Consider the following 24,931-nt stretch of genomic DNA (forward strand, 5'->3'; position numbering starts at 1 on the left):
ATTGTGTTTCTCTTTCTCACCATGCGCTTCAAACATTCCACCCTCAGTTGATGTAATATTCAGTCCCACAACTCAGGAGAGGACCATTAACAACTAATATAGCACTCAACATTGCGGTGTAATGTTATATTAAATACATACATACCTAAATATACTTACTCAGGGCTTTAAGTGAGCCGGGTCCTGCTGGTGCTCAGCACCGGCAGTTCTAAGAAACAGGTGCTGAGACTGGTCCCTATCGGGCTTTCCATTTTTGCCCTCACCCTCAGGGTGAAAAAAAATCCCACCTCTGCAGCAGTACCAAACTGTGTGATCTAACTTCAAAAAGACTCATTATAGTTCTTGTACAGTCTAATTTGAGAACTGATGCATTTTCAATATTATATACAACGAAGGCATAGTTGTTGCTTATTTATCTAACAACCATTGCAAAGCCAATAGTCCTGGCTTGCTGTAAGTGTAATGTTACTTGCTCTATTTGATATATGGATGCAATGACAGAATCAGCAAAGTACCAGTCGGGCGGCACACTATGCTAAGCACAGATTTTTTCGCTTAGGTGTTTTAAGCGACGCCTTTAATTACAACAGCCACGCCCATTTGAGAGACCCCTAGTTTTGTCATCCCACTTAAAGCCCTGTACTTACCTTCATATTTTTTGGCATTTTCAGCACGATTTTTTCACATGATATTGTAGCATTTCAACCACAGTACTTCCGAAGGACCCTTGTCAGTTTCTGTTGTGAAAAACTGGATTGCTTATTCTAATTCTAAGAAGAAAGAATAACGAATTCTAAGAAGGAAGGATGTTGAAGTATTCTGACAGGTCGCCATTTTTCTAATTCTGAGAAGATAGGAGAACAAATTGTTCTGGCAGGTCGCCTTCAGCAACGAACTCTGGCTGCTGAGTTACTAATAACATCTTTATTAGCCAATATGTTAGTCGTCGCCTACTAAAATGTCAATTTAGGCAGTCGGTTACTGGGGGCAGTGTGTATCACCACAAAACACCGTCTCTGTAGTGAAAATGAAAAATCTACTAATAGCGAATCAACATAAATTCAGTTTCAGCACTACAGCGTACCATTGTCATCCAGAAAACAACACAAGGCGGCAAACCAAAATTATTTTAAAAGAGAGTGTGGAAACAAAATGCTGTCGCAGTCGCTAAATACCAACAGTGAACATCGTCAGGGAGGAATCAGAATGCGCTGCCTTGAGTCAGTTAATTGCAGTTTTTTCACCATCTGTCTCTGAGCCTACATTACAACCTTCCCCACCCGTGCGACGGTAAAACAAACCTTGTGTGATTCACAAACACTGATGACGTCAAGCACTTGCACAACAGAAAAGAATGGCTCAATTGTCAAGGCGCGTGAGGACATCTCCGCCAGGAACACCCATTGCACCCACTGCACATTGTGTCTGTCTGACTTCCAAAGAATGTCGTAATCCCCGGACCATTCACTGACGTAGTGACAGTGAAATCTCAACAGCGCACTGGTTGTCCCGCCTATAAAAGAATGGAACAGCTAGCATGACTGCACATTGTCTCATCGTTCATCTATTCTTTTGTACACCGAGCAAGTGACTTAGAACGTCCCAGTCTCCAAACCTTTGCCCTGATTACAACTATCCGTCTAATTCTGTTTTGGGTCCAAACTTCTATTTGCGGCCAAACCGGGATTCAAAGGTGGGCAGAGTTTGCCCATGTGCTAATCTCATTTGTGCTACTTGCCATACATAGTCAAGCAGCGCCCCCATGCTGTTTTCCCAAATGTTTTCAGCAGGCAAAAGCTGGCGAGGATCACAAATTTGCTAGCATTCGCGACAAGAATTTGCAATTCTATTAAGGACACGGAGGCGAGGATTATGCTTCTCAATCTTTACTTGAAGCTCACAGCAGCCAATGAAAATGCTTGCTTTTCATTCAATATAAAACGTTAAACTACATATCCCATCATGTCTCACACATAGGCACGCCCCCCTAGTCCATAAGAGGCCTCAGCCTGCCGCCATCTTCCTCTTTCTTTCGGCGAACAGCTCCAACGGAAACTTGGAATAACTTCTCAACTCTTCCAACTAGAAGAAACGACATCTTCAGGCGAAATATCCTGACATTCTTTGAGCCTCAGCCGCTCTTTTTATCAGAACCTGAAAGAAAGGATATGAGACCGTAACCACCATAACCATTGGGTGGGCAAGCATTTATATACATATATACATGCCGGGTGGGATAATCCTCGCCTCCGTGTCCTTAATAGAATTGCAAATTCTTGTCGCGAATGCTAGCAAATTTGTGATTCTATGGCAGGACCGGAGGCTTCTGATTATGCTAGTTTAACGCTTATGAAAGACTACAGAGGCAATATCCCCCACCGGCTTATAATAAAATGTTTGAAGGTCGATCCCGACGACCAATCTGCACAATGCATGCTATCATGAATGCTGGAACCCAACCTGAACGACCTCGATGCCATGGCACCCCTGACAGAATGCGCACCAAAATTGGCGACGTCAATGCCTGCTTCCTCCATAACATAGCGAAGCCATCTGGCAATGGTGGCCGCAGCCACTGCTTTGAAAGGCTTTTGTAAGGCGAACACGAGCTGCGAACAGCCCTGAGGCCTAATAGCCGCAGTACATTCCTCATGAGTCTTTAGACATTGCCCAACACACAACTACTCATTCTCCTGAAATGCAGTATAAGAAACATGTGTAGATAATGTCTCAGTGCGCCTAACAAACTGAAAAGAAACTCCTTCCGGAGTAAATACTCTACCTGTTATGTCCAGCGCGCGTACATCCGATGACCTCCTGCAAGCCGATAGACAAAGTAACATGGCCAGCTTGGCCGACAACTGCTACCTAGATAGGAGCGAATTCGCTGGCCATCCGTCAAAAAGGTCCAAAACCCGAGTAACGTCCCACAAACCGGAATAGTTCGGTTTAGGAGGATTTTCCACCCTAATGCCTTTCAACAATTTGCAAACCACCGGGTGCATACCAATCGGTCTCCCCTCCAGCTGGACATGGCCAGCTGAAATGGCAGATCTGAAGTTGTTGACCGACCAATAGGCCAAACCCTGCGATGCTTTATCCGTCAGGAAATTCAGCACATGGGGCAAGTCGGCCCCCACGGGATCCAGATGTCTTTCCACGCACCAATCCACCCAACCTTTCCAGGCCTAGGAGTATCGTTTCCTCTTGGAAGGTGCCCAGGCCTGCTTGATGAAATCTGCAGCCTTGCATGAAATCCCTGGCACTTGCCACTGTTGCCTGAAAGCCTCCAGGCCAGCAGCCGAAGTCTGCCCTCCGTTACCACAGGGTGCCTCTCCTGACGAGGGCCCAGCAACAACGTCATTGACTCCGGAAGGAGTCTGGGCAGGTCGCAGCTCCACTGCATCAGCTTGGGGAACCAGGATTGCGACGACCACCAAGGCGTCACCACGACCACCTCTGCTTTCTGCTTGATCACCCGCGACATCGCTCTGGGGATCAGCCAGAAGGGGGGAAAAGCATACTGCACCCCCTGTGACCAGTCCTGGAGAAAAAGCGTCCGCCGCTTGCGCCAACGGATCTGGCCTCCAACTGAAGAAGCCAGTGATTTGGGACGTCAGCCTCGACGCGAATAGATCCGTCTCGAACAGACCCCAAATCTCCTCTAGCCACCTGAACATCCTCGGGAGCAACTTCCAGTCGCTGAAGTCCCTGAGGTACCTCGAGTTCCAATCCGCTACCTGATTGGACGAACCCGGGAGATATTCTGCAATGATCGATATCTGGTTGCAAAGACAGTAATGCCAAAAATCCTTGGCTATCTGCACCAGCATGGACGACCTCGTGCCTCCCAACTTGCTGACGCATCTCACCGCCTAAACATCGTCCAGACGCAGGAGGATACAACCTGACGTCTGCTTCGGGGACAACGGTCCCACCGCGAACGACCCCGCAAGCAGCTCCAGACAGTTTATATGAAGGGAAAATTCTTCTGGGGACCATCTCCCTCCTGTGGAGATGTCGCCACAACGCGCGCCCCAGCCGCAACAGCCGGCGTCGGATTCTACCGTGATTTCCGGAAGGCAACCGAAGATCGCTCGGGCGTTCCAAGCGTCGACGTGTCCCCCCCACCATTGCAATTTTGTCCTCCCCTCCTGTGTGAGGGGAATGCAGTCGGAATACGAGAGACCCTTCTGAAGATGTCTGATCTTCAGTCGTTGCAGAGCCCTGTAATGAAATGGGAAAAACGCCTGAACTGAAGACGCCAGAATCCCTACCATCCTTGCTAGAGCCCTGAGGGAGACAGAATGGCTGTTTAGCAGCTACCTGAACTCCCTCCGTAGATCCTTCAGCTTGACCTTCGGAAGGCACAACCGGGCCATCACCGAGTCCACTGTGAACCCTAGGAAATCTATAACCAGCGAGGAAACCATGACTGATATTTTGGAGTTTACTACAAAAACCAGATCCTGCAAAATAGTCGTGGTCAGCTGGAGGTGCCGCAACAGAGTCTGCTGGCACTGGTCCACTATCAGTATATCGTCCCTGTATACGATGAGGCGAATACCCCTCTCCCGGAGATACGCCACCACCGGCTTCATCACTTTGGTGAAGCACCAAGGAGCAGAGGAGAGCCCGAACGGCTGAACCAAATAATCGTACCAATGGTTTCTCCAGCTGAACTGCAGAAACCTGCCATGCGGGGGAAAAAACGGAATAGAGAGATAAGCGTCTTTCAGGTCCGGCCGGACCATCCAATCTCCCACATGCAGAAGATCAGTTAAGAGATGGACACCATCCATCATGAAGTGATTGTACGTCAGAACTGATTGAAGTCCCTGAGATTCAACACCAGTCTGTTTCCGCCCCTTTTCTCTCTGCATAACAAAGATATAGCTGCCGAAACCGTGAGGGCCTTGAAGACTCGGTGCTATCGCGTGTTTCTGCAGCATGGTCGCAATTTCTTCGTCTATAAAACTGGCCTCTATTTGGGAAAAAACGGAGAGCTGATTGTATGTCCGACTGAACAGGACGTGCGTAAAAACTTGTCACCAAACAGAAGGCCCTCTGCAAGGGGGCCCGGCTCCGCGTCCGCGAGCTCTGTTAGAATGGAATCCATTTACATGATGGCTCTTTGGGCCCATCCGGCAGCACGTCCGGATCCATGATGACAGAGGTCTCTTTGGCCACTAAGGCCCTCTCCAAGATCTAGCCAAGGGCCGATGGCAGCCAGCCACTTGTCCTGACACCCTTTCCTAGCCTTGTCCAAGCCTCTCTTAGGATCCTTTGTAAACTTCCTGATAAAGGTGATACGGTTGGGGTCTATCTCCGGCGTTTCCGCCACCTGATTCGGAATGTCGGGCCCAGGGCATTCTGACCGCAAACGATTCCGTACTTCCCTGGGGAAACCCTTACGCAGGTTCTCATGAATGTAGACTGTCACCGCCATAGGCGTCCCCCAGTCCTGCGACCTGGGGTGTACTATCTCAGTCGGGACAAAGTGAAGGGGTATGGGCCGGCGCAAGGCTTGTGGGCTGCGCCGATTTAGCTTTCTTTGGAGGGTTGTGATCCTCAGAGGTGCCCGTATCCGTATCCGTGTTGGTACCAGCATCATGGACCCTACGTGTAGTGTGGCTTTACCCCTTGCGTACGAACCGTCCGCCATGTCCGGCAAGGTAGCTAAGGCCTGCGAATGAGGCCAAGTGGCAGTGTCACCTGAAGGATGACCCGAGGCCGAAGCCTCGCCTTTCTTCTTCTGAGGTGTAATGAAGCCATGTCTCTTGGCGAAACCATCTAGTTGTCGTCTTATGGGACGAAGGGCTGAAGCAAGTGCTTGCTGCACCGTCTGTGGGACCGTAGTCTCCATCGCCCTGTTAACTGAGGACTGGACCGATGCGTCCAAGGCACTAACCAGGTTGTCCTCCAAGGCAGCCGTCTGCCTAGTCTCCAATTCCTCCTCCTCATCGTACCCCTCATTATACTGTTGAACTGACATCCTGATGAAGTGGGAACTAACACCCTATAAGCTGTTGACCCTCAGGGTCGGGTACCAGGAGGGTCAGGGGGGGGGGTCAGCCCACACAGCACACATAACTTTACACCACCATCAACCCCCTCAGCTAAGCTGTAGTCAACATGGGCCAGGGACCCAGGCCACCTCAATACCTTGAGCGTGTGCACACTCCAAAACGGCCTTTTCTTGTATTTTACAACCTCACCAGGCGAATTCGAGGCAGAGGGACCCTTCCTAACTTCTCCGATGCCAAAACGGAGATGCAACTAAACTCGCGGGTCGCGCCGCGACGTGCAGCCCAAACGCGACTGAATCTTACCAAAAAGGCAGCCCAATTCAGCGCGTTTTGGGCGCCCGTCGCGGCCGAGAGCCACCCGGCCTGTACTCGCGTCAGCGGCGATCAGGGAAGCCAGCTGCGCATGCGCTAGACGCGCGTTCGTTAAGGGAAACACCGGGACCGATAACTGGCTCAAAAAGAAATTAAAGGCGCCCGTCTGCCTCCGGTCAACGACCGACGCTACCCTCGCACCACGGAGGCGCGCTCTCTGCCACAAAATGAGGAAAATGAAGTATCAGAACAACGGGCGCCGGAGCGGCCCGCAGAAGCACCGCTACTCCCCTTAACAGGTAACCACCTAAGGCATATAATAACCAGAAAACAGTGCTCAATAAAGGAACAACCACAGGTAACCACCCAAGGCATATAATAACCAGAAAACAGTGCTCAATAAAGGAACAACCATACAGTAATCCTGTACATATACGTGAAAATAAACATCAGAGGGAGTAAACGAAGGTGCACTTAGCTCTGTGAGCAGCAAAGAAAGAGGAAGATGGCGGCAGGCTGAGGCCTCTTATGGACTAGGGGGGCGTGCCTATGTGTGAGACATGATGGGATATGTAGTTTAACGTTTTATATTGAATGAAAAGCAAGCATTTTCATTGGCTGCTGTGAGCTTCAAGTAAAGATTGAGAAGCATAATCAGAAGCCTCCGGTCCTGCCATAGAATTTTACTGGCAAATAGTGTCTCTCCCAGAATGCGGAAATCAACATTTCGTACCATTGTACAAGTCCCAGCGTGCTCAGATTGGAATTTCTAACATGGTAGTTAGCAAGCCAGATCAGTAGTAGTGATTGTGGACTGAATGTAGATGATTGGTCCATATTATCATCTTAATCTAATATACGGTCACCTGATAAATACTGAGAGCAACGCGCTCGTTTCAAGGAAACACGTTCTGAGTTCCAGTCCTCCTTCGACAAATCCGCGACCCCTGACTGCAGCACAATATCCCAGACTGTCTAGAATCCTAAAGTATAGTGGGTCAGAGGCATTAAAAGGGTCCTAAAGCTGTGTGCATTTTTATATTGTGACTAATAAACACAAAGCGCTTGTTCTGGAACATTGGTACAGGGATAACATATCAACATTAACATAGACCCAAAACTCAGCAAAATGAGGAAAAATTGAGAAGGGAAATGACGTCCCGAACCGACTTGCTCTATTTGCTTTACTGGTAGGTTGGGAGTGGTGTTAAACCTGTAATGAATTTTGGTGCTCTTTGCTGAACCTGTATCTCATTGAAGCATTCTAAATGACAATATCAGTTTAGCATGTAAAACCTATTTGGTCCAACAATAAATAACAAACAAGTGTTAAACCTTATTGGTTTATTTTCAGATTATAAATCATACACAAATCAAGTAATATTGTCAAAAATCGATCAATAAATCAGAACGCAAAAACACAGTTAAGGTACAAAAAAACAATTAATGAAATCAGTAAAGTTCGAGTCAGCAAAATTCAAAGTATGAAATAGGAGAGCGATCCGGGATGGATTTGCCTCCTTGGGTCAATAAAAAGGGGTCTCTTCAAACATTCAAAAAGAGCGCAATTTTATAGGGTGCTATACAAAGGATTTAATACATTCACAACACTAGTACAGTTCTCATAAATTAAGTCAATCAGAATTAAGCAGAGTGAAACAGTTGCAAACACGTTTATTTAGAAAATCTCTCATAATTCTACAAGCAGAGCATCTAACAAACACCACCTGTACTAGAACGAATATTTTACATCACTAATGAATCTCCTTGTACTGCTAGGTGCTTCCTCGAATAGAAGAAGTTGTACTGAAGCAACAATTACTTTTTTATGAAGGTCATTTCCTTGCTTATGAAAACTACATTCAAACATTTTTCTACTAAGATATGAAAATATAAAAGGTATACATGTGACACAGGACACTGGCATTAAGGGCCTGATTATGATGGTGGTGGGACTGCCACCGCCGTCAGTGGCGGTCCCACTGCCATCGGCGCCTGCAGGTCCGCCTGCCACATTATGATGCGGTTGGCAGAGGCATCTGGCAGAAGGACCATCTATATTCCCGACTACGCTACATTAAGCTACCCGCTGAGGAAGCTCACGAAACAAGGGCAATCCTTCCAGTGGTCCACCCAGTGTGAAGGAGCATTTCGTGAAATTAAGAGAACTGTTGAATCAGCAAAGAACCTAGCATACTTCAACCCCACAATGAAGACGGAGATAACGGTAGACGCCAGTCCGGTAGGACTAGGAGCCATCCTAGCACAGTATGACAGGGAAGAAGACCAAAGGCACATAGTAGCGTATGCGAGCAGAAGCCTGACGGACACAGAGAGAGCCTACTCGCAACCAGAAAAAGAAAGCCTGGCGGTTGTCTGGGCGTGTGAACACTTCCACATCTTCATCTTTGGGAAGCACTTCACACTCATAACTGATCATCAGGCCCTAATCACAATCTCTGGAAACCCGAAAGCAAAAATGCCACCAAGAATAGAGCGGTGGGGCCTAAGACTGCAAGAGTACACATACACCATTATCCACAAGCCAGGCAAAGATGCAAACCCGGCCGACTACATGTCACGACACCCCATCAAAGACAACAAACCAGAACAATCAATAGCGGACGAATACATTCACTTCGTAGTGAATCAAGCGAGGCCTCCGGCCGTACCTCTGGATGCCATCTGCGACGCAACACAAATGGATGCCACCCTGCAAGAAGTGAAAAACATGATCCAAACCAACGGCTGGAGACGCCAGTCAAGCAATGGACAAAACGACACGGACATGGCGGCATTCAAACATGTCCATGAAGACCTGTCGATCGCCGCCAATGGACTCATTCTACAAGACAAGAGAATAGTAATACCACGACAACTTAGACAAGGAGTCATCAACTTAGCGCATGAAGGACATTGGGGTGTGGTAGCTACAAAAGGAGCACTCCGCGAAAGGGTCTGGTTCCCAACCCTAGATCAGATGGTGGAGGCGACATTGAAGGACTGCCCGCAATGTCAACTCGTGAGTCGTCCGGACCCCCCTGCACCGCTACAAATGTCCCCACTACCGGAGGGCGTCTGGCAACACATTGCCATTGATTTCTTCGGGCCAATCAAATCGGGCCAATATGTCCTAGTCATCATGGACGAATACTCCAGATTCCCCATCGCCCAACTGTGCGCCTCCACGAAAGCATCAAGTACCATACCCATCCTAGATGAGGTCTTCGCCGCATGGGGAATCCCCCTAGTGGTGAAGTCGGACAATAGACCACCGTTCAATAGCCACAACTTTGCTGAGTTCGCACAACACCTCAACTTCACACACCGCAAGATCACGCCACTATGGCCACAGGCCAATGGAATGATTGAACGCTTCATGGCCACGATCAAGAGGACCCTCCAGCAAGCAGAAATCACCGGAAAGCGCCTACAGACAGCACTTGACGAGGTGCTGCGGGCCTATAGAAACACGCCCCACTCTACCACGGGCAAATGTCCCGCTACCATCATGCTAGGACGCCCAGTGCGCACCAGAATACCAATGATGAACCTCACTGCGCCAGAACTGGATACTGACTCTGATCACGAAGAGATCGCGGCAAGAGACAAAGAAAAGAAGGAAAAGATGAAAGACTATGCGGATGAGCGACGTCACGCGGCCCCCCCGCAAATAAAAGAAGGAGACTGGGTGCTGGCGAGACAAGAGCAGCACCGGAAGACAGACTGTCGATACAACAAGGTTCCCCTCAAAGTGATCCAACAAAAAGGAACCATGATCACAGCGGAGGCAGAAGGGAAGAGACTCACCAGAAATGTGACATACTTCAAAAAGTGCGGACCCAATGTCACCGAGTTACTGGCCGATCCCAAACTGGAGCCAGAAGACCTCGAGACACTGACAACCAACAGCTCATTGCCCAGGGAGATCACTGACGAGAATGAGAGTGACAACTCTGACCCCCAAGCACGCCCCAGACGTGTGATTAAGAAACCATCGCGTCTGATTGAAGAACCTTAAAGAAACAAACTCGTGACTTGACCAAGGACAATGTCATTGTGTCATCATCCACCGGGGGGGGGAGATGTAATGTAGTCAATGGACAGTGCCCAGTGACCACACTGGGCAGGCACTAGGACCAGCCCGAGGGAAGGCCGAGGGCGGGAGGAAAGGGAGGAGCTGGGGGAAGAAAGGGCAGTTCACTGCTGACCACCATGCCTGTAGGTCATGAATAAAGAAGCTCCTTACTGAAGCAATTGTCCGCGTGGTTACTGAGTCACCAAAGACTCTACACTGCAGTTCCCATGGGACAGTCGGAGGGACAGTAATGCCTACAATAGAGGCGGTGCCTGCTCAGGCACTGCCGTCGGGATTACAGTGTCCCTTTCTGCCTGCCCTTTTCATGGTGGTTAGCTCGCCATAAAAAGACAGGCAGAAAGAGACTTTAGGAGCCCCTAGCGGGCCCCCCCTTCACCCCTTCCCCGTGGGCCTCTGATAAGGGGCCTGGGGGGCACAGTGCCCTCCTAAACATCCTTGCACCATGTAGCAGGCACCGCATGGTGCCTGCCACATAGTGCATGGATGTTTTAAATCTGTATATTTCGTATTGTATTGTGGCGTGTGCTGCAGCCCGACGAACACGCCACAACACAAAATATACACATTGCGACCACCATGAAGGTGGTCGCATCGTAATGCGGGCAGTAAGCCGTTGACTCCTAGTTGATGCGGTCCTGCTTCCGCCATGGTGCAGGTCGGACAAGAGCAAAACACACAAAATGATGGACGGAATGTTGCACAATGGCAAAACATTCACCCCCAGGCACAGATCTGGGTTTAATCCATCGTTATTTTGCTCACCAAGCCACCCCAGTTCAGACATGGCCATATGCAAATCTGCATTCTGTCCATCACAGTTGTTTTTGCATTTGTCACCCCGAGTGGGACCGGTATGCTCAGACGTGAGTCCTGTGCTCTCCACGCCACTGGAGTCAAGCTATCCTGGCTGAAGACGGCTGATAGCCAGAAACCAGTACTAGGATGCTTGATTCCGGTCCAGGGAAGACATGGCTTGGCAGTTCGGGCTGGACTGTTCCCATGAGTCACAGAGGCAAGGCTGATTTGCATATGACCATGTATGAACTTGGGTGGTGTGGAGTGCAAAAAAACGATGGATTTAGGCCCTGATCTCTGTACTGGGGTGAATGTATGACATTGTTCTGCATTCTGTCCATCAACTGTTGTTTTTGTGCAGGTCAGACAAGAGTCCGACCGGCATTGTTATCTGGCCCAATATGTAACAAACAAGTAGGAGGCCTATAATGGCTATGTCAGCTAAAGTTCGAGTTTCATTAGTGCAATGCAAAACATTTTAGAAAAATAAATATCATAAAGCAGAAAATGATGAAAAATCAAGGTCTAAGAACTGGGTTTTCGGAGAATTCTTGAAACACGGAAGCAACTGAATATGTGACAGCATGGCAGACAAAAATTAAAAGGGAAGTTGTGCCCCAAGAATCTGAGATTGGAAGAGAAATCAGGAGAAAGGTAACACGAAGATGGAAAGAAATGCAGAGAGAAGGAATATGGTCAGAGAGTACGATAAGCCAAGATCAGCAGTGCTGGAAATTGAAAATTATTTACTGCAGTGACCCATAAATTGAGAGTGGGTCGATGGAAGAAGAGGGATTGAGCCATGAGTGCCAGCATAAACGGCATGAATCTCTGATAGCTAATGCATTCATATTTATTTTTTACAAACTCTGCCCCAAGAAAGTTGCAGCAATGAAAAATTCGACAATAAAGGCATTCTGGCTTTCCTTATTGGTAACAAACAGACTGCATTTTAAACTGGCTCTGATGGCTACGGCACCTTCTACATTGGTGGCAACATTTTGAACAAGTGCAGCACCAAGGCTGGAATTGCACAGAACCTGGTGAGTGAACATTCAAAACCTTTCCCAAGAGGTTGCCCCCTGTGGTCTTGTCTAGAGCATAGCTATAAAGGCTGTGGCTGGCCTGTTAAAAGAAATCCTTTCCTATTAGTTGGCTGCTAATTGTCAATGGGTGGAAAACCAAAGGATCAACAAAAACAGCAGTTTTCCGAGTGATAGCAGCTGAGCTATCAGGATGCTGCTGTGGAATGTCAACAAAGCGAGAATGGTGTAAGAGCTCCCATATTCACCCAGGCATTCCTCTCAGTGAATTAAGCACCTGTTCCAGGGATCTCTTGGTAACCATCATGTCACTCATGACTTAACCATACATGTTATGTGAGCGATGAGAGTTGTATTAATCTACCCTGCTAGATTTGTTCTGCAGGGAACAAAAGATTGCACTTGTTTCCTTCTGTGAGAAAGGGATGCTTGCTCTGCTAAAGCCATGCTGTACCCATTCTGTGAGGAAGCAAACCTTGCACCTGCTGCCCAATTTGTACCTGCTTAGTAATGGGGGAAAACTTGTGCTGCTGTTGCCCTAGCGATACCTATCCTTCGAAGGAGAGAAGCTAGAACAATTTCTGCTCAAGTTGTACCTGTTCTAAGTAGAAGGGTATTTTCACTACCGTAGTCCCAACTTATTTACAAACAAAGGGTTTATTGAATGAACGTATCTGACATGCCTAGGCCAGTCAAAAGCTTTTTTGTGGACCCTTGCAAACACTAGTGTTGGGGGCCTAACCGTGAGATCCTGGTTTCAATCCCAGCCTTTATGAAACTGTGTGACCCTGAACAACCACACTTCTTTGCAGTTCCTCCTTTTCAGTGATCATCATATTTGAGGGCACCTTGAAATAATTCAGATCAGGATGTGCACTGTACAAGATCGTTCATATATGGTTTCATGGATAATAATGTTGCTGCATGTGTAACAAGCGCCTTGTATAGGAGACACAAGGTAACTGTCTTGCCTCTAATAAAGGCTTTGAATGAGATGCAACAGACAACTGTCTTGCCTCTTTCATCAATAATAAATCTTCTATTAGGGCAAAAGGGGAAATAAAGCAATAGCCATCCAGGATCTGAATTGCACAATGTCTAATCAGGAAACCTGGTTTCACTCCCAGTTTGACCAAACTATGTGACCCTATGCAATTTACTTACTTCACTGTGCCTCCTTTTCTATAGTCATCACATTTGAGAGCACCTTGTAATAACTCAGTTTAGGATACACACTGCATAAACCAGTAAACAATAGTGCCCCCAGATGCTTCTCAGTGCTCACTTTGGAACCACTGATAAAGCTTACCATATGAGGGCCAGCTGAGCAACCGAGGACCATCAAGAGAAAATGGGGTTGCAGAAAAAGATTGGATGCAATATGTGAAGCAGTTATATGTAACAGTCTCCACCAACGAAGTCCTATCAAGTGATAAGGCAGAGCCAGCCGAGCAAGTCCAACTGATTAGCACAAAGCCAGGAGTCACAACTTCGAGCCCAGGCAAGGCCTCCATGGGTAATAGATCTCCGGCCGACGCTGATGACACCTTACCAACCTGGGCAAACATCCAACAGGTCATCAAAATTATGAAGAACATGAGGAATGACGGGGCCCCGGGCCCAACGGGATTTCAGCGCCGTTCTTCAAACAGGCACCGGAGTTCTGGGCAGCACTTCTAACTCCGCTCTTTAATTACACCTTTTCGACCGCCATAACCCCCTAGTCTTGGAAGGGTTCCATACTGGTCCCAATTTTCAAAAAAGGAGATCGCCTAAAGCCGTCGAACTACGGTCTCCTTGCCTTGCTTGATTTGGAAGCCAAGGCATATGCCCGCCTATTACTAAAAGATTTAGAAAAATGGGTCGAAGAGAGAAACATAATACCCATGCACCAGACTGGCTTCAGGTCCCAGGCATCAACAATGGACAACGTCCTGGCGCTAGCATGCCTTTCATCCCAGGCAACCTTGAAGAACCATCCTCCACTCTTTTGCTGCTTCGTGGATTATAGTACAGCCTTTGACAAAGTAGTCAGAAAACAATTATGGCAGAAATTAGAAAAGTGGGGCATTCCACCGAATCTTCTGAAGGCAATAAGGTCATTATACGAGGACACCTGGGTGCGGGTCACAACAAGTGCCCGTACAGTTTTCCCCAAAATAACCACAGGGAATGCGTTGAAGCAAGGGTGCGTGCTGGCCCCCATCCTTTTCAACCTATATACGGCGGACCCGGGAGAGGCCCTAAAAGGAGCCAGTTTAGTAGCCCCAAGATTAGGAAGCGTGAGGCTCCCAGTCTTACAATATGCTGACGATACAGCCATTTTGGACCACACGAAGGTGGGCCTACAAAGAGCATTAAATGCACTAAACAGTTTTAACATCACCAACAACTTGATAGTTAATCAAGGAAAAACCAAGGTCATCATTTTTGGGGCCTACCATCGGAAAAAGAATGTACAGTGGCAACTGGGAAACGCTCAAATCAACTCGGCGGCTTCATACAACTACTTAGGGGTCTGGTTCACGGAACGGGCCAAGGCGAACGTACATCTAAATCAGCAGAGCTCTAAAGCCAACAAGGTTATACATTCATTAAGACAACTAAGTCAGCATTTGATTAGCCCACCCGCCAGCCCAATTTTGACAGCTCTAAGAGCAAAGCTCCTTCCAGCAATTAGCTATGGCCATCTTGCCTTCCCCGGGAATATGGACGCTCTCCTCAATTCAGCCCAAGCTAAGGCATACAAGTCGGTGCTATATATACCAAGGACAGCAAGAAAAACTAGGCTAAGGCTGGAGCTTGGCCTAGCGAGGCCAGACTTGATCTGCCAGGGGGAGATTATAAAGCTATATCTAAGGACATTAAGGGCCCCAGCTAGTTCCCTAAAAAATCACTTGAGATCTATCTTTGAGGGGCCAGGCTCGACATGGCACACTAGGCTGGGCAATGCATTCAAAGTATTGAAAATCGAGGGAGAAAGCATGCCGCGGCAGGACATCCCCCTGAACGCCTGGAAGAGAGCTGTTAACAAACAAGTGCATGAAATCTCCTTTGACCTCGACCATAAAACTCTACGCTGAAGCTCTCATCTGGATTCATTAAACAATTCATACATGGCAGGAAAAGCACAACCCTACCTAAGCGAGGCCCTTACCACACAGGTCTGAAGCAAAATTGTATTCATGAGGCTGACCATGCTTGGGATTGCAGACTTTAATCCCGCATGGGCCAAAGAGGGGAACCCATAACTTGCAGACTGTGCCCCTACAAGAGGGAATCCTGGTTGCACCTTCTTTGCTGCTGTCCCAACCTTAGCAATGAGCGCCGGCGTCTGCTGTGCCCGATTTGCCTCAATAAGAGTATAAAGACATGCAGCGAAGCATCAGCCTTGTGTCTGTCAACCACCAACACAATGACCTTAGCGAGAGTGGCGAAATTTGTCCATCAAATCAGGTTAGCCTTAAAAGTCGCTAACGAAAGTAGTATAACCCAGGGGAAGCCCACAGCAAACTCTGTGGACTAAAGCTGATGGTATCTCTTTACGAAGTACCATTAACAGTGCCCCACAAAGAGAGAAACGTCCCTTGCAAGACACATTTAGTGCGCCACAGAGGCCAGCTCAAGCTCTCACTAATACGGACCAACCTTAGGGCACAAAAGTTGGGGAAAGGCCAACTACGCGGGACTCAGACAGGGGTGCTGAACTTTCATTTAGTACAGAAGTACCATATTTTATTAAGCAAAGAAATCTGTAATTACTGTTTTTATTTTTTCAGTGCTTTTTAGTGTTTATATATGAATCGTTGTTTCTCTCTTCTTTTCTTTCCTTTTTACTGTAATGATTTTAATTAATTGTACAGTTAATAAAGTACTATATGAGGGGTCATCATCATATTATTGTAAATGAATGTATGGTAATGTCATCAAAGGTGTGGGTGTTTTTCCTGGGGTTTTGTATGTTTATGTCGGTTTACGGAAAGCATACTACAGTCCTTCAACACCTCTCACTCCCTCTTTAATTTTTTTGCTACATGTGCTGGCCCTACTTTTAGTGTTTAATTTATGCCAGGAAAGTATGACATTACAACGCATACTTTTACCACGCATACCTTTACAACGCGGTTTTTACATCGCATACCATTACAACGCATAGCGCTTTTGGGTGTTGGATAGTGAATAGTTTAATTTACTATTCCAACTCCAGTCCCCGTGGACACTAGGGAAGGTTATTGGATAGTAAATTAACCTATTCCCTATCCTAGAGCGCCCCCCAGCGCAATGCGTTGTAGTGGTTTGCGTTGTAATGACCGCGTTGTAATGGTAGTGCGTTGTAAAAGTTTCGTTGTAAGTGATGTTTCCCTATGCCAGTGTTTGCAGATGCCCGATTCCAGCAGTGCTTAATTTGAGCTGTGGTTGCGGTGGGGGCCACAGGTACTCATTTGGAGACCAGGACTTATTTTTCTCAATCTGACATTTCCCAAGAGTAAGGGGGAGAGAAACATGCAAAAGGGAAAAAAGGAGAAAAAGAAAGACAGAACTCCAGTCACAAGGAGAGATAGCAGAAACCTGCAAGAGTGAGATAAGGGGGAAGGGGGTGTCTAGTAGTGGGTTAAAGAGTCACAAGGTGGATTGAAGACTAGCAGCCTTAGTATTTGACATTCTGACATTTGATAGCACCGGACCAAGGCTTATGAGAGAAGATTTGGGCACCGGCACTCACTGTTTTACAGATTCAGCACTGAGTAATAGCACTTAATTTTGACAGTTCACCCCATCAAGACACCGTCTATTTTTTTAGCAGTGCACATCAGTAACAGTGTGTAACAATTAAATATACATAAACATTTTAAATACCCGGTCACCAGACCATTCTCAGAGCATGAGAAACCTGGTATTTTTATTGGGAGAGAAGGAATCATCATCATTAATACACATCTTAAAGGGTGATGGTTAGAAGGCATTAATGGCACTGGCATTTGGCAGCAATGTTTGCTGCAATTGGTGGTGCAAGCTGCAGTGACCCCCAAAGAAATGCTTTGGGTCCTGGCACCTTTTCTTTGTTTTTTTACCAAGTTAAGCACTGCCTGTTCCGTGTGTGTCTGAGAATCGTGTGATCCTATTCTGCTACGGTCACCTGTCCTTTACATATTCTTTGTGTTAGGGAAGGTTGCCTTACTGCGGTCCATGTTGTACCTTTTTTGCGTGGCAAAGCTCGGTATGAAACTTTCCACTATATTAGAGAAAAAATATATTTCATTACCAATGTTTGTTTCAATGCATAATGTGAATGAAAGTGACCCTATACAAAATATGTGAACAGAGTGTACTTTTGGATTTACATGTGAAACAAACAATTTTTGAAATGGACTAGACAACTAAACGTTGTAAATGTTACAAAAAAACTGATAAGTAGCCCAATGTCATGTAATATACTGGCTCCTTAGCCAACAGCACCTTGCATGCTGGGATTTTGATCCCATAATGAAAGTGTTAGAGGCAAAAACTACAAGCCCCACAATGCAATATGCTGTTGACTGAAATTGTATTGTATGTCACAGTGCCAATAGGCAGACATGGTAAATGCAAAAACAAATTGCTACTGACTTTCTGCCTTTTTTTGCTTGTAGGTAATCAGGGGTGAAAAAACCCACTAGGAAGGAGAGAGCTATGCAAATACAAACAGATGGCTGCTAATGGGTTAAGATTAACAATTATTGAAAAATCAGTGGGCTAAACAAGATTGTATTTGCCAGAACAATGCGAGCAGCAGCTGGATGTGTCTTAAGAGACAATGAAAATGGAAAATCAATGTGCTGACACCCCTCTTGCTGAGAAGAGTTTTGTCTGATTTGAGTGGAGGGTCTTCATGGCCACTGTAATGAGCCCTGCCTAGAACAGGTGCAGCATGTATTAATGATAGGATAACTGTGTTGGTTTTTTAAAAAGACAGACAAAATCACCTTTATATATAGCGACATTGACCCTCAAAGGCCCCCGTCACAGTCACAACCCAACATCTCATCATGGCTGATGAACAAACCCTTAACCCATGGCCTGCCATCATCGCCATCAAAATCCCTGTTACCATGAAGACCATTCACTTGGGGCACCATCTGAGCCTTGCCCCATCACACCTTCACCAAAGTGGAGTGGGAACCGTATATCTTACCCCTAGGAAGGCCATCGCTTTCCCTACTGTTGCACACAATGGAATGGGAATAAAAAACTGTAATTCCTGAACTTGTAAATGAATTCTGAGCTTCTAGCTACTTTTCATTCTTTACTGGCGTAGCCATAGAATAAAGCCACTTAAAGCAGTGTCAGAATTTCACTTATTTACAGTCACACTGAAAAAAGGGTACTCCTACAATGAATAAACCATACCAAGCTAACAATTGGTTAGTCCTGGTTTTCTAAACTGCATCCATAATAAATGATACATTGCTTATTTTAGATGGCTAGAATGGTCTACTATTGTATCGTCCTTCTAAACCTGGGAACGTATCTTGAGAATATATAGAATTTTTTTCTTTCAATTTCAGAAGTACTAATGAGATGTCATTTTCTGATATTTTGCTCACTGTTTTCTAATACTAGAATGATATACATAATTACATAACTAATTAAGTCCAACGTTAAGCTACATGCAGGTACTTCTATTTCGTATGCAAGATATAGGTATTAGAATAGCAATTGGGAGTTTCTTAAAATATGTAATGCATTGATTTGAATGTGTTTTTATTCAGTTGACTGTTTTTAGTGCTATTTTGAATTACTTGGGCATTCGTAAGCGTGCATTTGTGTACCAAAGTATTCTAATGAAAAGGGAAGGATATAGAGCAAAATTATACAGTTGAGATATCATTCACACAACCTCGCGATTTAGGTAGGAGACTCGAGTCATTTTTAAAACTAGAAAGGCTTTCTTGAACTTTATTCCTCTTATAACTTCATCCACTTCAATTAAAGCTAATGGGGAACATTCATTACCCCCCCTTTTTTGCTGCCCCTCTTGTCTGTTGCTAAATATTGCGGGTAAGGTTTTTTCATGTAACACCTCCTACTGTGAAGTTACTGTACTCCAGATTATGTCATTGATTATTGCCTGTGCTAAATAGAACCCCATTAACTTTTTTACACGTGCCATTATATGGTTACTTCACTGTACTCACGCAGTTTTAATTTATTCTAAAAAAAATGAAATAATAATCGACTTCTACGAACTAGTAAACAGTAGCACCAAATGGGTATAAATAGAGGTCACAATGAGAGAACACAGAGTGCTCTACGGACAACTGGCGGCAGTTAACGGTGACATTTAGACACCTCTGCTGTGTTCCATGCCCACGCGCCCCTCCTTCTAATATAACCGCCTGTTGCCATCGGTCTTGTGCCTGTAAGAGGGACCTGGAAGTCAGACACCAAAGGACGTGAGTAGAGCGTGTACATTTGTCGCCGAAGGGAGAGGCAGGTCAGGCAGTTCCATCCTGTCGCTGACCCGCCTACGAACTTTCAAGCCACGCCCTCTGACTGTTTAATCGAGGTGGGCGGTGGCGCGTGGAGGCAGGGCATAGCTATGGGCGTGTTTATCGGTTTGCACGCTGTTCTCTCCGTGGAAGTGCTCCGCAGACTAGTTCAGGTCGGACTGGAGCGGCGAGTGAGGCAGGTCACCGAGGAGGCCACTCGGTGCTCTTCGGCTGCAGGTAGGCAGGCACAACTGAGGGGGAGAAACAGACAGGCACGGCAGCCAAATGCACTTTTTTTATATTGAAGATTGGCCGCGGACTCTGAGCAGGATAGCTGGAAGTTTTAGTGTGTGAAATTTTGGGTTGTTCTGTTCCTCCTCAAAAGCCACCTTGAGGTGGCAAATTTTCTGGTGGTATTTATGGGTGTTTGTGTAAAGCATTGTATTCCATGCGTGTAGCAGACAGAAATGGCCTCGGAAATGAGGACAGGTCCATCAATTTCTGGATGAAATTATAAAATAGCGCAAGGTATTAATGTGCTTGTTGTAGGGTATATATAGACTGTAGTGAGCACGAGCAAGTCCCCAAAAATGATTGTAATTGTGACCTTGTCTAATGTAACTGGTGCTCATTTAAAGCGCTCGTAACCCTTGCAAAAAAAAGTGCAGGTCACGGATTTGAGAACTGCTGTATGGTGGAGGCTGGTGGCGGATAGTAAACCAATGGCCTCATTGATAATCTCCAGCGATCTTTAAGATTGTGCCCCTCAACCCCACCCTTTAAAGAAAAAAAAATGTCTAGGCTCCTGATGGCAACGTAAATGGAGTAATTATCGTACGGTCAAATTAAAAGCTAGACAAGTCGTGTATGGGTACAGTGTGGGGCTAGTTAGGGGGCTGGACCTGAAGTACCTTTATGGGGGAGGGGGCTGATAAGCCCTGCACCACGCGGCTAGGAGTCGAGGGTGTTCTGAGTTTATCCCGGGACCTTTAAAAGTGCGTACAGCAAGATTACTTGTCGAATTAAAAGAACGGGGTGGTGGGAGGGGGTGGATATAGGAAACGGTAAACTATAAAGAATGAATAAAGTTAGAGAAATTGTTCTGTGAACTCAGGTGATTGTCCCTGTTTGGCTAGCTAATTCCCTGGTCCTGTGCTACAAACGCTTTACATTTTCATGACATTAACACACTATTGAGAGTGATGCAGATCATTTTAGTTCTGTATGAAGGAAACTTAAGTTGTCAGTGAAAGTGCTGCATGCTTACTAAGAGTATCCAGAATAATGCACATGCTAGTGACTGAAGTAAATAAATGGTCTAGAGAGGCATATTGATAAAAACGATGGAATGAGTGTAGCAACATAGAATATGTCTTCTTTGCATTACATTGTTGTTAAAATGATTTATCCTCCCCCTTTATGAATAGTGCAACACTACTATTGTTGACATGCATGTCATAAGAGGTTGTGTACGTTCAGTAGTTTATAACGTTGCATTATGCAGGATTCTCATGACTGGTCAATACTAACCCTGGGCGAAGAACTACGCTCCGTTCGCGGAGCTTGCGGAGTTTCGGCAACTCCGCGTTCCGTGGAGAACGCGTAGCTGTCGATTACTCCGCGATCCGGTGCGTAGCGTAGTTCTCGCGCGCTGAATAACATTATCGCGTGCGCGGCAATGGCTTACCTTGGTTCTGCGTTCGCTTTTCCCAGTCGCGTGTGCCACCATGTTTGTAAACCCTCCCGCGAACGCGATAACGTCATTTGGATGCGCGATAGCGTCATAAGGACGCGCGAGGATGCTTGACGAGAAGATGAGTTCCCGGACATGTCTTGCACAACCCGAACACGTTACCTGTGACCCGGAACAGGAAATAAGGGAACGCAAGCGGGCGGGACAAACCTCTTGGGTAACTTAGCGCGCTAGCCATCCCGAGCATGCAGGCAGCGCCCCGAACACGCGCTCCCGAAGACGAAAAACGGCGCGCGAACGGGTCTAGCAAGCAACTACGCATGTCCGCGGAGCTACGCGTAGGTCGCGGAGTGCAAGTGCGTCTTCGCGTAGCTCCGCGGAGTGCGGCTCCGTGAACTACGCCCAGGGTTAGTCAATACCGCTTTCTACGGTGAATACATGTTGCTACTGATTACCACTAGAAAAGCTGTTTATCACCTGTAGGAAATGTAGTGTTATGTTGTGCAATGTAGAGTACTGTAACTTAATCTTTGCTTTTTCCCTGCCTCCATGAAAAAGTAAAATACTCATCCATCTCTGATGCCAGTATTGATGTTGGTGTGCGTGACTTGACGGTTCATGTGCTTTTGGGGGGTTAGTAATAGTGTTGAGTACAGGCCTCCGTTGACATACAGAGAAAACATTCATATCCTGCTTGTATTCTGCTGGCTTGAATTGACTTTGGGTGTTACATATCGCCTATGTTGTAAAGTCCCTAAATACCAGTAATTGCATTACTCTGTTTCCACTTCCCTTATTATAAATAACTACAGTATAAGGCAGTCCAATCTCCACTAAGACATAAATCACTAAATAAATAAATGAATGAAAGGAACCTCTATTCCTCCTGACGTTAAAATGCACAGGCTCAACCTTACTTGGGTAGCTTGGCATAACCGGGAAGGATGTAATAAATTAAAGCAAGAGAGTAGTGCTCAGAGTAATGCAATTGCTAACCAGGAAGATGTTGCTGAGGAATCCCTGAATGTGAAGGGAGGTCTCGGAAATCGCTCCTTGTCTCTGCAAATCCGCTACCACTCTATCTATCAAGGTTGCCTGATCTATCGCGAAAACCAGCACCTGTGGGCGGGACTCCTGAATGAGGCATCCATGGAACTCAATATCAAACCCCTGAAGAGTTTGAAGGACCCAGGCATCTGCCGTGAGTTGTTCCCAGTTTCGAGCGAAGAGAGCTACCCTGCCCCCCACTTTTAACTGGGGAGAAAGGCAAACTCTCACCTGCATGGGTTTGCAGGTGAGTGTTGCCGACACCTCTGGATCCAGGGCGAGCTCTACAAGCCTGGAAGAATTCCCCTTGACGGGATTGGTCTTGGAATCACTTGGATCCTCTTGTCTGGCATTGGATGAAGAAGCGGACGGCAGCATGCCCCAATCCATGGCCGGCCCGACAAAAATCGGCGGGATTGAAGGTCTTTTTAATGGAAGCCTGCACTTTGTCCAAGGTGGCAAAGGTTGCAGCAAACGTTCCAAGTTCTTTAATGAACCCCTCCTCGAAGAGTCGACCTTGCGCCTCACCCATCTCAGTGGAAGCTAAGTCCCCTATTTTGGAGTCCATCATGAGCAGCAAGGCGTGGCGATGCTCCATTGACAGGACGCAATTAGCCTTCCCTAAGAAAATAACAGCACAATGCACCCAACCAGACAGAGAATCCAACTAGACCGGGTCCCAGAGGACTTGGCCTCTTCCACCAAATCCAAAATCTTTGTAAGAGGGATGCATATATCCAGCAACATGTCCTGGCACGAATGTCAGGACCTGACTATACTCTTATTGGGGTCCCCAATATATTTCTGTAGGAAAGTGACCATTCGGGGGTCTATCTCTGGCGTCGCTTCCACTTTGCCAGGAAAGGAGGGGCATGTACATTCTGCCCTAAGGCAAGCCCTGACCTCTGTAACCAACGGCTTCCTAAGCAGACTTGACACATATCAGGAGACCCTCTCTGACGGGTACCCACTCAGTGGAGCAAGGATGCACCAAATCATCTGGGTTCAACATATCTAAGGGGCTCTGGTCTAGGGGCGCCACAGGGTTCCGGCTCCAGGTCCAAGAAGACCTGGCCTCGTCGGGAGAATCCCCTTGGCCATCATCCTCTGTGTCCGGTGAAAGACCACCGCCATATCTGCGAAGGACTCTGATGCAGCCAAAGGCATAGGGTGGGCCAGAAAAGCCTTTTTAAGGCGTTCAAAAGCGCTCAGGTCCACCCTTGAATCAGATTTACGCTCCGGCACCCTGCGTGAGGGGGCCCGAAGGGGTGCATGTCATTTATGTAGCACCACGCAGGCAAAAACCGCCTCCGTGATGCGCCTCTCGAAGGGGCCCATGGCTGCTGCCACTGTCTTGTGGATAGAGGCATGTATCACCTCATAAAATTCATCATCGAGGGTTAGGACCTGGAGTTCTGCTTTTTTCCGAATATTCCATGACTTTAGGGCACAGGAAGTTTAATACCACTAACCCACTGAGGGGTAAAGGTAGACAAACTGGGCACAGACAATGGGCAAGGCCCTGAACCCAACAGGTAGACCCGACAAGTTGGGCTTGTTGTATAAATACCCAACTCACTGCAGGTCTGTGACCAAAGTCTATTAATTGCAGCCTAAGGCAAAAATGTGGCGACTGGAAACTGGTCTAACAATGGGAGCACAGAGCGCTAGAACAGCAAGGCACACGCCAGGGGAAGACTCACCCTAAAGATCTGAGGGTATCTTGCAAAAATTAATGCCTGGGCTTTGCCCCAGAACAGCTAAAAACGATCTATAAGCATGTACACCACTCCCTCACGCAAGAAAAACTGAGCCAGTTACAGACCGTTTGCTGCTCAGCAACATGAGCATTAAGCTGTTTAACTATCAGTACCGACCCGTGTACCACGGGCATTTTTCTTAAAATGATTTGGTAATCATCTCATTTAACTGCTCACCGAACAGTGTATTGCAGTTAAAGGGGTTCTTTAATAGGGCAGATTTTTCTAATGCCTCTACCTTCCAATCCCTCAGCCAGAGGTTACTTCTTGCCGACACCACTGAACCTATGTCCACAGGAGTGGAACCTGAGCACTTCTGAGGAAACATCCGCCAAGTACTTGGCCTTCTTTTCCATTGCTACTACAAGCTCTGAACAGTCAGTCAGTCATCTCCTGAATGGCGACTGCTAGATTTTCAAAGTCCTTCACTAGCGATTGTGCAGCATATTCTGAGAAGGAGCCTGCTTCGAGAGACTCATTTTTACTGCAAGAGACTTTTTCTTTGCGTTCTCGATCTTTTTATCCATTAAATCAGATAGAGAGCAATCTTCTGGGTTTATGGCGGTTCTGCCAATTGGAGTTACCAGAATGACGCATACCTTCATATTGTCCATTGTATTGTCAGAATCCTCCAATGTATACAGCTTCTTTATGAACCCTGAAACTAGCACAGTTGTCCTCCTG

The 24,931-nt window shown here is 46.7% G+C and overlaps 1 protein-coding gene across 3 annotated transcripts in view; it reads left to right on the forward strand.

Moving 5' to 3' along the window:
* The window catches only part of SLC25A30 (solute carrier family 25 member 30), a 228,293-nt gene that overhangs the window by 4,323 nt on the left and 199,039 nt on the right, over positions 1-24,931 (forward strand). Inside the window, exon 1 of one of the 3 annotated variants that reach the window (XM_078657312.1) lies at positions 19,595-19,711. The exons of 1 other annotated variant lie outside the window; for it this stretch is intronic. The gene's annotated coding sequence lies outside the window, so the exon portion shown is untranslated. Of the gene's footprint in view, positions 1-19,594; positions 19,712-19,822; positions 19,985-24,931 lie in introns of those variants that run through there. One more of the 3 variants, XM_078657311.1, reaches the window with a different exon arrangement.

This window comes from Lissotriton helveticus, chromosome 8, assembly GCF_964261635.1.
Source record: "Lissotriton helveticus chromosome 8, aLisHel1.1, whole genome shotgun sequence".
Taxonomy (NCBI): domain Eukaryota; kingdom Metazoa; phylum Chordata; class Amphibia; order Caudata; family Salamandridae; genus Lissotriton; species Lissotriton helveticus.